Consider the following 12,302-nt stretch of genomic DNA (forward strand, 5'->3'; position numbering starts at 1 on the left):
CCCCTCACTCTCTTCATAAAACGGGGCAGTGGGAACCGTACCAAACCTGATGGGATTCTCATGGTCGTATGCGGAGAACACGGCCTGGCGCCTAGGGGAGGCCTTTTGTGTTTTATTTATTTATTTATTTTTAATGATTTTATTTATTTGTCAGACAGAGATCACAGGTAGGCAGAGAGACAGGCAGAGAGATAGGGGAAAGCAGGCTTCCTTTGGAGCAGAGAGCCCGAGGTGGGGCTGGTCCCAGGACTCTGGGAATCATGACCTGAGCTGAAGGCAGAGGCTTTAACCCACTGAGCCACCCATGCGCCCCACAGGGAGGCCGTTTTTAATGTCATCATTAATGGCTCTTAATGGCTGCTAGCAGCCATGTCTACTGCAATCTTATGAAGGAACAGGTTAAGGGTCAAGACTGCCAATTCTGGGTTCTTGGATAAAACGAAACCAAGAGCTCAAATGGTTCAAGCATATGCCATATACCCTGCAAGGGCATAGAGATGGATGGTGCCTCCTCCATCCATGTGGGACCCCTGCCACAGAGCCAGCCGAGAGCCGCAGGAGGGGGGCTGCACACTCTGCCAACCCATCATCTTATAGTAATTCCTATGGATTTTGTCCAGTTGCTAAATCTTCCGAATTTGGAGGAGGGGAAAAAAAAATTCCCCACACAAAATTGTTCCATTTGAAGACATTTTTATTTGGATACCTGCCTGGGTCCCTGGCAGGGTGGGCCTGTCCTCTGTGGGGGCAATGGGACATTTGGGGGGAGGATGATGGCCCTGCCCTGAGGGGGTGTCACTAAGGGGTATGTGACAGCGTGACAGGTCACAGAGGGCAGCAGAGTATAAATAGGGCCGCTCAGGGGTGCAGGCTGAGAGAGTGCTTAGTCTCTCACCAAGACTTCAGTTTGTACTTCACACTACAAACTGCAAGTTCTTCTCTTTTTTAGATTAAAACCCCAGCACCCACCAGCATCCCCTCGGTCACCCTCAGATCCCCCCCACCCTGACCCCTGTCTCTGGGAGGTTCTGAGACAAAGCGGGGGCCTGTGGCCTGTGGCCTGTGGCCTGTGGGGCGCGGGGTGGATTTGGGACCCCTGCCACAGAGCCAGCCGCCTGCAGCAGGAGAGCCAGCCGCGTGCAGCAGGAGGGGGGCTGCCCGCTCTGCCAACCCAACAGAGGTCGAGGAGGAGGAGGAGCTCCAGGGACCGGCCCCCAGACCAACGCCCACCCCTCGCCGGCCCAGCCCGATTGTGCTACCAACTCAAAAACATGGAGTCTCTGACGCCTTATCACACCGCCCACAGCGCCTCCAGGGTGGGCATGTTCAACACCGCCATGGGGAAACTCCAGCGACAACTGCGTAAGGGAGAATATGACCTATTTAAATACGCACCCATGCTCGAAAGCGACTTTGTGCAGGTCACCAAAAGAGGGGAAGTCGTCGACGTGCACAACCGAGTCCGAATGATGACCGTGGGCATCGCATCCACCAGCCCCAGCCTCCCGCTCCCAGATGTCCTGCTGCTGGCCCGCCCGGCCACCGGCTGTGAACAGTACTCCGACCAGGGCCAGGCCACCAAGGGAAAAGGCCGCAAGGCTTCCACCACCCTGGAGCTCACCAGGCTCCTTCCCTTGAAGTTTGTGAGGCTTTCTGTTCACGACCGGGAAAAACAAATGCTTCGCCTCAAATTCGCCACCGGCCGCTCCTGCTACCTGCGGCTGAGCCCCCCACTGGATGCACAGGAAGATCTCTTCCCCTACTGGGAGAGCATTATCCAGGTACTGAGGCCGCCGCCGGTGCCCACTCACAGCAGAACCCACGCCGCTCGAGCAGAGGACATGCTGGACATGCCTCTGCTGGAGGACGACGACGGCAGGAACGCAGCAGGCGCAGATGTCCAAATAATGGATCAGGACCAGGTTAGTATCCGGAGCCTCCACGAGGGCTCGGAGGTGGCCGGGGCCACCTCTGCAGCTTTTGCTGGCGGGGAAGAGACTGTTCAGGACCCCCCCAAACCCAACAGCGTGCCCACCTTCGCTGCCCCCAACTGCCCGGGGCTCTCCAGGGAGTCGGCAGCAGGGGCCACGTCCGAGGCGGCGGCCGCCGGGGAGGCCGCGGCAGCTGCGGCAGTGGCGGCGGCAGGGACAGCAGCAGAGTTCGCAGCGGGGGAGGCCGGCAGATGCCTGGCGTTCGCCGGGCCCGGAGCTGCCGCCAAGCCTGCGGGAGAAGCCGCTCGGGACGCGTCGGAAGGCCAGCTCCTCTGGGACGCGCCGAGCTCGGCGGGCAGTGGGGAGCCGGCGGGAAGGCCGCCCCGCACGCGCCGGGAGGAGGAGCGAGACCCCCGCACTTCCCGCCACCGCAGGGCCGCCGACAGCCGCCACAAGGCCCCGGGGCACAAGATCGCCCCGGCGGACTCCAGCCGCTCCTTAGGCAGCCACAGAGCCGCGCGGGAGCACAAGGAGGACAAGGGCCGCAGCAGCCCGGCGCGCGCCAGGCGCGCCCCCGACGAAGGCATCAGCCACGCCCCCAGCGCCGAGGACTCCGGGACCTCCCACAAGTCGGGGCGGAGCCTCTCCGGCGGCAGCTCGGGCTCAGGCACCAAGATGCTGGGCAGGATCCGCAGGTTCCTGAGGAACCTGAGACTCAGCCTCACTGCCTGAGGCGCGCGGCCTCCCCACACCGCAGAGACGTGCCCATGGGGGAGAAGACTGCGGACACGAGCGGTGTGGTGTGGAGGCCATCGCCCAGGCGGCGGCGAGCAGCCAGGGCTTGGAGAGCGCAGGGAGCCGGACATCGGAGGTCATGGAGGGATGGAACTTCCTAGGCCCAGATATTGGGCAGCTGGGGGACCTCTCCCAGGAGACATTACAAAAAATAAAATAAAAAAATTTTTAAAAAATGGCATGCTGCATTGTGTTTGAATTTCTAGGTCCTGCAGCCCAGTGGTGACCTCACAGGGGGGCTGCCACCTAAGACCCAAGGGTCCAGTCGAGGACCGCCCCCACCTCACACCCATGCTCAGAGCCAAAGCATCCTGCCTCAAGGCCTGTCTGGCTTGTTTCTCCGGGCCACAGTTGAAAGTATACTATGGCCCAGAAAGCTCCACCTCCCCCATTTCTCTAGTTTAATGAATGTTCCTAACCCCTGAGGGTCCATAGACAAAGAACAGGGACAAAGAAAACAAAGAAAGCATGGGGGGGGGACTCCTCATCTTTGGGGATCTGCCAGCATCTGCCAGCAGAGGGGAACAGCAGCCTGTGCTGGCAATATTCTCAGCTAGACTGAGAACCTGTCTATACCCAGGGTATATACACCAAGGAAAGAACTTGCTAAGGCACTGAGAACGTTTATAGCAAAAAGTAGCAAAACACTGCAAGCAGCCCAAATTACTATCAGCACCACTGACAATAGAGTGGGATGTGACAGAGATAGTGTACAGCTGCATACCCCGGCCTAGCTGCATACCCCGGCCTAGCATAAACACCGATTCTGTGGCTGTCACCTATTCCACCTGCAGAATAGTTCCAAAACAAAAATCGAAAGTACATGTGGTAAAACATTTTAAAAGTACATGTGGGACAAAACACAAGGGAACAGTACACGCAAAATTCAGGACAGTGTGAAAAGGCAAGACAAGATCATGAGGCGAAGACCGGGCTTTCAGTGCTGTTGGAAATGTTCTGTTGGGCCATCAGATCTCTGCAGTCTGAATGGTCCGCGAAATGCCGGGGCGGTTATGATGAAATTTCTGCTCCAGACATACCAACACCTTCCCTTACGTTTTCACTCTTATGTACGCACAAAAGTGTTTGTCTTCTGTCTGGAAGGTCTGGTCTCTTTAAATTGGGTTCTGGGTTCTTGGCATAAATTACCGACGGTACATGTAATCTCTGTTTTACACAGAGGAGCACTGAAAAGTGAACTTGTTCCTACGGCACAGTGGAACCTTTGCAGAACAGTGACCCACTCCTTTATGCAAAGCATTTCCACCACTGTGTTCCCAAACTCTGCACCAAATGTGCTAGATTAAGGGGAGGGAGGGATCGAGCTGGGGGACTCTTGGTAGTGGGCCTCTGCGAGCTGGTTTTTGAATTTCGGTGAGTTCCCGGCCGTCAGCTGGTCTTCTCTCAAGAGTGCCCAGACCACCCGTGAGCGGTGTCTGGCTCCCAGACTTCCATCCCCAGCCTCTGTGTGACCTGCACTGCAGCCATAAACAGCCTGGGGTTCCAGGGGCCAGTCGGGAATCTCCCTACAATCCGTTTCTCCCACCTCCACTAACTAAACTTGGGCACGGAGAAACAATTTAAAGGGGTTTGCCCTTACCAAGTCTCCCCTTCAGAGTTCAGAAAACAAATCCTTAAACTTCACGTGAGGGAGATAATCTGTTAGGTCCCAGCATCCGTGCTTGGCCCTTCAGTGGGGGAGGAGAGGAGAGGAGTCTCTCCTCTTTGTGAAGGGAAGGTGGCCGTGGCCATGGGGTGGGGGCACGGAGGAGGAAGGAACGGAGCCAGGGACCCCCACACAGTCACCGTTTCCTCGGGCCGAGCAAGGTTCACAACCCCAGAATGGAGAATTATTGGAGCGAGTCAAGTTATTCTTAAAGAATACACCATGCCAAAGATTAGATACGGTTTGGCCCCGCGAGGAAAACAACCTCAGAATCATTAACCCAGGGGTGCCTAGGTGGCTCAGTGGGTTAAAGCCTCTGCCTTCAACTCAGGTCATGATCCCAGGGTCCTGGGATCGAGACCCGCATCGGGCTCTCTGCTAGGCAGGGAGCCTGCTTCCTCCTCTCTCTCCGCCTGCCTCTCTGCCTACTTGTGACCTCTCTCCCTCTGTCAAATAAATAAATAAAATCTTTAGGAGAAAAAAAAAAAAGAAGAAGAAGAAGAAGAATCATTAACCCAGAGCTTCAGAGAAGACTCGTTGCTATGGGGAGAGAGAATTAATAGTTGACTCGTAAGCAGCTTTTCCCTGGACTCAAGGCAGCGAAGTTACAAAAAGAGCACTTCCCATTCCTTTGACCCTCTGATTTCCACACAGGCAAGTGCAGGTAAATGTGAGTGTGGAATAAAGACATCTGCATAGCATTTGGCTGTTGAACAGCACTGAGCCCCTTAGAGTTCATTCATGATTTAAAGTTCATCTGATTGTCCCAGGTCTCCGTTTGGCAGATCAGCAAAGGGGAGGTCAGAGCATTGAAAGGACTTGCTCAAGGTGGAGGCGATGGTTCAGAGAGGGGTGAGGCAACACCTCCCACGTATCACCCACTGAGTGCTAGCTCGGCCTCCCGCGGGGAGCTGTGGCGTCGATGGGGAAAACAGGACAGGCTTGAGGAGTCATCCCAACTCTAAGTGGCAGATACAAGGAGAGACGTGCATTCAGGGCACAGGATCCATTCCGAGGAGGGGTTCCTGGGCATGGGAAGGAGTCTGAGGTCGGGGAAGGGTTCACAGAGGAATCAGCAGATTTAAGGGCGACTAGGGCTCTGCCAGGCGGAGGAAGTATGGGGAGCTAGGGCACAGCATGGGGAGGCGCAGGTCACAGAAAAGAATGTGTGCAAAGTACAAAACCTTGAAATATCACTTGTGTTGAGCAATTACAGGCATTTCAGTACTGCTGGTTGGAGCCCAAGGGGAGAAGAGGGACGTGAGGCTGGAGAATCAGGCTGCTGGATCTTCGGGCACCTGGGGTGCTGTGTGAATGTCTGGGCCTTGGGGAGCCGTTGAAAGCCAGGGTGCACAGCTGGTGGCCAGGGGGCTGTCTGGAGACCAGCGATCCTCCAGGAAGCCAGGATTGTATTAATCCTGGCCAGAGATGAAGAAACCTAATCCTGGGTGGCGTTGGGGAAACAGAAGGGGGCAGAGTCAGGAGGTGTTGAAAAGATGGCACAGGACAATTTTCCATCCCACAGCCTGCCTGGCGGGACAGGGAGCTCGTGGCATAGGTTCAGCACTCCTCTAGAGGAGGGAGAACAGACCAAAGGGGAAGTGCCCTTCCCCGCAAGGAGGAATGTCTTTAAGATACAAAAGAGCTTCTAGGTGGCTAAGGGGGTAAAGCATCAGGATAAGGCAGCCAAAGGGAACTGGACAGGAGGCGACAGCTCCTTGAGCTGTTCCTTGTGCATCTGGGCAAGATGGATTCCCACAAACCCTCCTCCACTGTACAGGTAAGAGTCACCCAGTAGAGCCCCTTGTGGCCACATCCTGGTATTACGGGCTATTGCTTGAATGGTGGGAGCCAGCACTGAGGCTAAGGGGCAGTCGCCCCCTCCCTTTGTCACATCACCATTAGCCTAATGTCAATCCCAGAGTTGAGGGGATGGGTGCGTAATGTCTCTCAACCAGGCTGCATGGCTCCCAGGGCAGGGCAATGGCAGAGGTGGAGTGGCCACAAGACGGGTACCCTAGGAACGTGGGGGTTCCGACTCAAGGGGATAATGAGTGACCATCCAGAACAGGGGTAGGGTGGAATTAGTGTCACGGTCTCTCTGCAGCCTAGAAGTCATTCGAGAAACAGTTGTTGAGAGCTCCTACTATGGGCAAGATAATTCATGTATACACACACCTACCAGGAACGCAAATCAAAGTGCGGCGGTGGCCTTGGGTAGCGTATAGAAAGAGGCATCGTAGAGAAGGGAAGGTCTGAGCAGAGAGATGATGGAGAAAGAGGAGGACCTGGGAGCTTGGGGGTCTTGGGCGATGTTTCTAGATGACAGACAAGAACAGCGCGCCCAGGATATCGTGTGTTTAGGGGATAGGGTGGGGGAGGGTAGCGGGAAGGGGGTGAGGGTGTGTTGGGAAATGAGGCTGGAAGGGGAAATGAGACCGCGGCATAAAGCAGAGACCAGGAATGCTACATAAACCCCTGGGCCCCGTGATCTACGTTACTGCAAATGGGACCTGTAATCCAGAAATGAAGGGCACATAGAGCTGGAATTTCCTGGAGCAGAAGAGCAAGAGAACTTACAATGTGTTACGGGAGTTCATGTTTTCCCACACTCTGTGAGTGGGTGTTTTCCCACAGGTGTGCTGAGGAAATGATACCACTCAGCTTGGGGGCACCCGGAGGACCCAGCCAGTTGGCTTTGGCTGCCGGGAGCCCCATGTGATACGCCAGTATGCCATTCCAATGTTGCCGTTTTCTGCATGTGCCGTGACCTGCACAAGCTTGGGAAAGATCTTTCTAGAAATGCCCTTGCGTGCACACAATACAGTTGGCCTCGAGGAGCCTCGGAGAAGCACCTTCCTTGGAGGGCTGGCCTCTTTCCCCCAGTTTCTGTGGCTGCTGACCACGTCGGCCCGGTTTCTTTCTCCCACGGACATAGTCACGGCCCCAGCACCTTGCCATACGCAATTTACAGGAGATTAAAGAAGGAGAAATTAAAAGCCTCCTGTTTATTACATTTCATTTAATTTTAAAAATTAATTAAAGTTTTTCATAAAACCTTTTAGAAAGTTAAATGAGTTATTTCAAGAACTATCCTTTGCTTCGAGAGCATGCCCTTGCTCCTGTTGTTCACATTTGAGCTGGAGATAGAACATCATACGAGAAGCCCCTCCCAGGTTCTCTACCACCCGGGGGAACCATTACCCTAACCTCTGACATCGGAGACCCATTTTGCTTCTTTTTCCACTTTAGGTAAATGGAAGCACGTTGTATGTATTCTTTGACTCCGGTTTCTCTCCCTCAACAGCAGAGTCATGAGGTTTGTCCATGATTTTTGTGGCAACTATTCCTTCTCACAGCTATATTTCATTACAGATATATTTCATATTCGACAATTTACTGATTCATTCAGCCTTTGGTGGGTGTTCGAGTTACTTCCACTTTGGGGCTAATAAGAATAGTGCTGCTATGAACATTTATATGCAGAACTTTGGGTAAAAATATACATACATTTCTGTCAGACATATAGAAACGGAACTGAATACACACATATGTTCAGTCCCAGATGCTAATTCCACAGTGACTGTCCCATTACTTTGCGCTCCCACCAGGCATGCGTGGGCGCTCTGCTGTTTCCCATCCTCGCCAACATGTGCTGCTTCTCACCTCTTTCCTTCTAACCGATCTGCTGGGATGGGTGCCTTTTGTCCCCTTTGTCCCATAAAAACACACTTTTTAAAAAAACATAGTACGGTGACCTATAGAAAATGGTAACTTTGTGGTAATGTCCTGGACAGGCAACGTGAGAAGTTGGCCTCCCAATTGTTTTGAAATCTCACACATCTCTGAGCTCTTAAAAGTCTCGTTCATACATGTTTAAGGGTTTCTCGTTTTAAGGAAGCTTGTATTTTTATAAGCCTCTCCTGCCATCCTTTAGCTTTATAACAAACCCCCCCAAAACTTTGTGACCTAAAAAATGATATCTCGTAGATTGCTCTACATCAAGAATTTGGGCAGGGCTCCACTGGGAGCGGTTTCTTCTGCTCCTCATGGTAGCAAGTGAAGTGAACCAGCAGTCAGGGCTGGCGAGTCCAATCTTCACTCACGAGTCTGGTGCCTTGAGGGAGATGGCGATAAGGTGGGGTTCTCCACAGGAATGCCTACACGCGGCCTTCCTCATGGTGCTCACGGGAAGTCAGATTGGCTTCCCTCAGAGCAAATATCTCAAGATAGCCAAGTGGAAGCTGCTTCTCCCTGAGCCTCAGAAGGCACCCAACGGAACTGCTGCCACATTCTACTGGCTACAAGTGAGTCAGAAGGACAACCCCAGTTTTAGGGGAGAGAAAATGAACTTTTCCTTCTTCACAGGGCAATGACAAGACCACATTGCAGAAGCCCGTGGGGGCGGCGATGGTATTGTGGCCTTCTTTGGAAAACAAGACTTGCCACTCCCTCACCTCCCCTTCTAACAATGTCCGCCAGGCCAGGATGTACCTGAGGAGCCCTGAGGTCATTGTGCCACCTCCAGGTTTCCTACCTTCCCCCTCCTCAACTCCCCTCTTAGGTTCTTCCTTCGTTTTACTTCATTTTCTTACCCCTTTCTTGTCCTCCCCCTTTCAGTGAATTAAACTCACAAGAACCCGCACCGGACGACTCTCGGTCCCCTTCTCCCTATCCCTCGCCACATGCCTTCAGGCTCATTGACGCCCGGCAAAGAGAGACAGTACTGGGACAGCTAGAACCACACAGCATGTCAGACCCAGAAGGATCTTGACTAATCCCAGATGTACTTTACATATGAGGAAGTTGAGGCCTAGAGAGGAGAAGGGCTTTCCCAAGGTCAGCTGCAGAGTTCTGGCCAGCACAGCAAAAGCCTAGTCCACAGTGGGTCTCAAAGCAGATCTACAACTTTTCCTTCCATTTCTGACTTCCTGGAACTAAAGCCATTTGTTTCTGTTTCTCGTCCACTCCCTCAACTTCACGAGGACATTTCGGCCTCTTGGCCAAGGGGCAAAATCAGAGAGGTCCGTCCCAGCCCTGGCCCGGGACCCAGCCTTCAGAGATGGACAGGGGGTCTTGTGGATGGACCAACTCGGGCTTAGGGCAACCAGACCCCCTCCAACCGACTGACTGGACCCAGACACAAGGGCTCCTTTCTGATGTTGAAATCCAAGAACCCTCTAAACTTGACCAGCAAGTGGCAACCAGTTCAACCAAGGCGCCCTTGCTCTTTGCCTGCACACAAAGGTATCCGTACCAGGCTAGAAATAGAAATGGGGTGCTCTGCCACTAACATCTCTCTTCGGAGAGAGAGTAGCTTCATTCCAGGTTCAGACTCCTGTGCACATGAATGGGAGCTTGCTCCTCTGAACTCCTGCACGGTTCAAGCTAACCCCTGCGACACCAGTGTCCTGATTTTGCTGCTTTGCTTGCACATCAGGGACACTGGCCAATCTCTAAAGATCCACTTGGTGATAGCACCTGTTTACCCCCACTTTCAGGAGATAATCTAGTTTCTCGAAGGGGTCGGGGGTGGTGGTGGTGTGTGTGTGTGTGTGTGTGGAATTTCTCACATTTACCCTCTGGTTGTAGGTGTAGGTGCCACCAATCAATCAGCTGTTAGGAAAACTCAAGACCCTTTTTCTCAGCTGCCACCGACAATGAATTGGAGGGGAAGGAAGTGGGTGGGGGCCATGGCCAAAAAAATTGATCCAAAAAATAACACTGCATATGGTTATTGGAACTGAAAGCTCCTTTTACCAAGTGCATTAAAAGCAGCTTAATTTTCTGCGGCCACGTTTGTGTTTTGATACTTGACTAAAAAAAGATGACTATGTATTTACCATCAAGTTGTTTGGTTCATCTTGTTTCACATGCGACGGAGAGGGAAGGTTGGGCGGATCCGGGAGAATTATTTGGATGGGGCCTCCGCCAGAATCAGACACGGGCTTAGCCAGTGTCCTTCCATGCGGCCGCCTCCTGCTGGGGTGGTGCCGTCACACTGCAGGGCCTGGAAGAGTCCAGCCTCTCTCCTGACCTCACCCTTGTCCCCTTGCCTCTCCCTGACATCTGGCCTGACACCTCTTTCCGAATCGAGCGTTCTAAAGGGTTCTGGCCCCAGGGGACTCTGGAATTAAAACTTGCACTTTCTGCCAAGAGCTAAAATGCTATTTTCCATCTTTATCCCACTTTCTCCCCATGGGCTTGGAACAAACCCTTGAAACCCAAACCCATATTAAGCCTTTCCTCTCGCTGCATCCCCGACTCTGGTTGTGCTCAGTTTCTCTGTGTGTTCACGGATCTGCCTGAAGCCGGGACTCAGAAGAAGCCAGTTTTGCCCATTGAGCATCCTTCTGTGTTCTCATAGTAGCTCTGACCCCAGAAGCGTCTCAGTTTGTCTTCTCAAAAACTGCTCTCAGGAAGGAAGCTGCACCGACGCTTGAAGGGCCAGCGGAGGACGAATGATTACAACAGCTACGATTTATGGAGCTCCACGATACGCTCAACACTTCACGTGCGTGATCTCGTTGAATCCTCACGGCAGCTCTTACCCCATTTTATAGATGAGGAAACGGAAAGCTGAGTCACGCCACTGGCCTTTCTAAAGGGTTCCAAGCAGGAATGGATATGTGCATTGTGGAAGAGAGAGAGAAACTACAACATCAAGTTTACCATCGTACCCATTGTAGAGAGAGTGAAACTCAGTACGTTCACAATGCTGTGAGACCACCCCACTATCTAGTTCCAGAATTGTCATCCCCACAAAGGAAATCCCGGTCCTGTTCATTAAGCAGTCGCTCCCTACACTCCCCTCCCTCCAGTCAGCCTCTGATATAGCTATGGATTTGCCTCTTCTGGAACATTTCGTCTCAATGAAATCACACAGTATGTGGCCGTTTTGCCTCTGGCTTCCTGTACTTAGCATCCTATTTTCAGGATTCATCCCTGTTGTAGCACGGTGCAGTACCTCATTTTCTTTTTACAGCTGAATAACATCCCACTGTATGGCTAGACTACCTTTCATTTGTCCTTTCACCTGCGGATGAACACGTGTGTGCGTTTTAACAGAAAGACCTTGATTTTCAAGGAATGAATCCCAGATGTCGGATTTCGGGCAAACCCTCAAACCGGGAGATACGAGACTTGGGAGCAGAAAATCCTTCTGGAACGTTCAAGCAACAGTTTGGAAATCACATACTCTGCGGCTAGCTGTGTGGGAGGGGCAGTAAGGCAGGAAGCTCAAGGGTACTTGCTCCCCACAGGTGTTGCTGCTTCCAAAGCACTCCTGTTGCCCAGGGAGGCTGCTTGGCAAGCTCTTGGAATCGCAGATGACATCTCAGCACTCCGCCCGCCACCCCCGCTTCATTTCACTGGAGGGGAAGGGACGAAAACCTGGGTGGGAGGCGGTGGTCTTAGAGGAGACAATAACCAGGTTTCCACAGATGGGCTGCTTGTGGAAGCATAAGCGAGGGGAGGAACCAAGATGCCCCCCTGTAACATTTAATCCCCAATTCTGCCCAGCCGCTGTCTGAAGTAGCGTCTTAGGTTCTCTCCATAACACATACACACGCAGGGAGTCATGCAACTTCCGACAGTGCCGCAGAAAGGTCTTCAATCAGTCTGGTTTAAAACCTGTGGCTGGCCCAAGCTTTGTGGAGCGAAGTACTATGGTGGTTCCCAACAAGGCTTTAGGATCCGCTAGACCTGCCCGTGAACATGGCCTCTACGACCATTAGTTCTGTGAAGTTAGGCTGATGATGTCCCCTCACTCTCTTCATAAAACGGGGCAGTGGGAACCGTACCAAACCTGATGGGATTCTCATGGTCGTATGCGGAGAACACGGCCTGGCGCCTAGGGGAGGCCTTTTGTGTTTTATTTATTTATTTATTTTTAATGATTTTATTTATTT

At 52.8% G+C, this 12,302-nt stretch overlaps 1 protein-coding gene, 1 long non-coding RNA gene and 1 pseudogene across 4 annotated transcripts in view; 2 read left to right on the forward strand and 1 right to left on the reverse strand.

Annotated features, from left to right (window-relative positions):
* Positions 1 to 12,302, reverse strand: part of PACC1 (proton activated chloride channel 1) — a 442,395-nt gene that overhangs the window by 274,475 nt on the left and 155,618 nt on the right. The gene's annotated exons all lie outside the window — the stretch shown is intronic.
* On the forward strand, positions 656 to 2,902 carry LOC309850218 (Golgi-associated RAB2 interactor protein 4 pseudogene; annotated as a pseudogene). Its single transcript has one exon. The product of its transcript is annotated as a Golgi-associated RAB2 interactor protein 4 pseudogene (transcript).
* Positions 6,049 to 8,103, forward strand: LOC309849754. Its single transcript, XR_014303878.1, has 2 exons — positions 6,049 to 6,172; positions 7,030 to 8,103. It is a non-coding gene; the product is annotated as an uncharacterized lncRNA (long non-coding RNA).

The sequence above is a fragment of the Mustela nivalis genome (assembly GCF_964662115.1).
Source record: "Mustela nivalis genome assembly, chromosome: 16".
NCBI classification, from domain to species: domain Eukaryota; kingdom Metazoa; phylum Chordata; class Mammalia; order Carnivora; family Mustelidae; genus Mustela; species Mustela nivalis.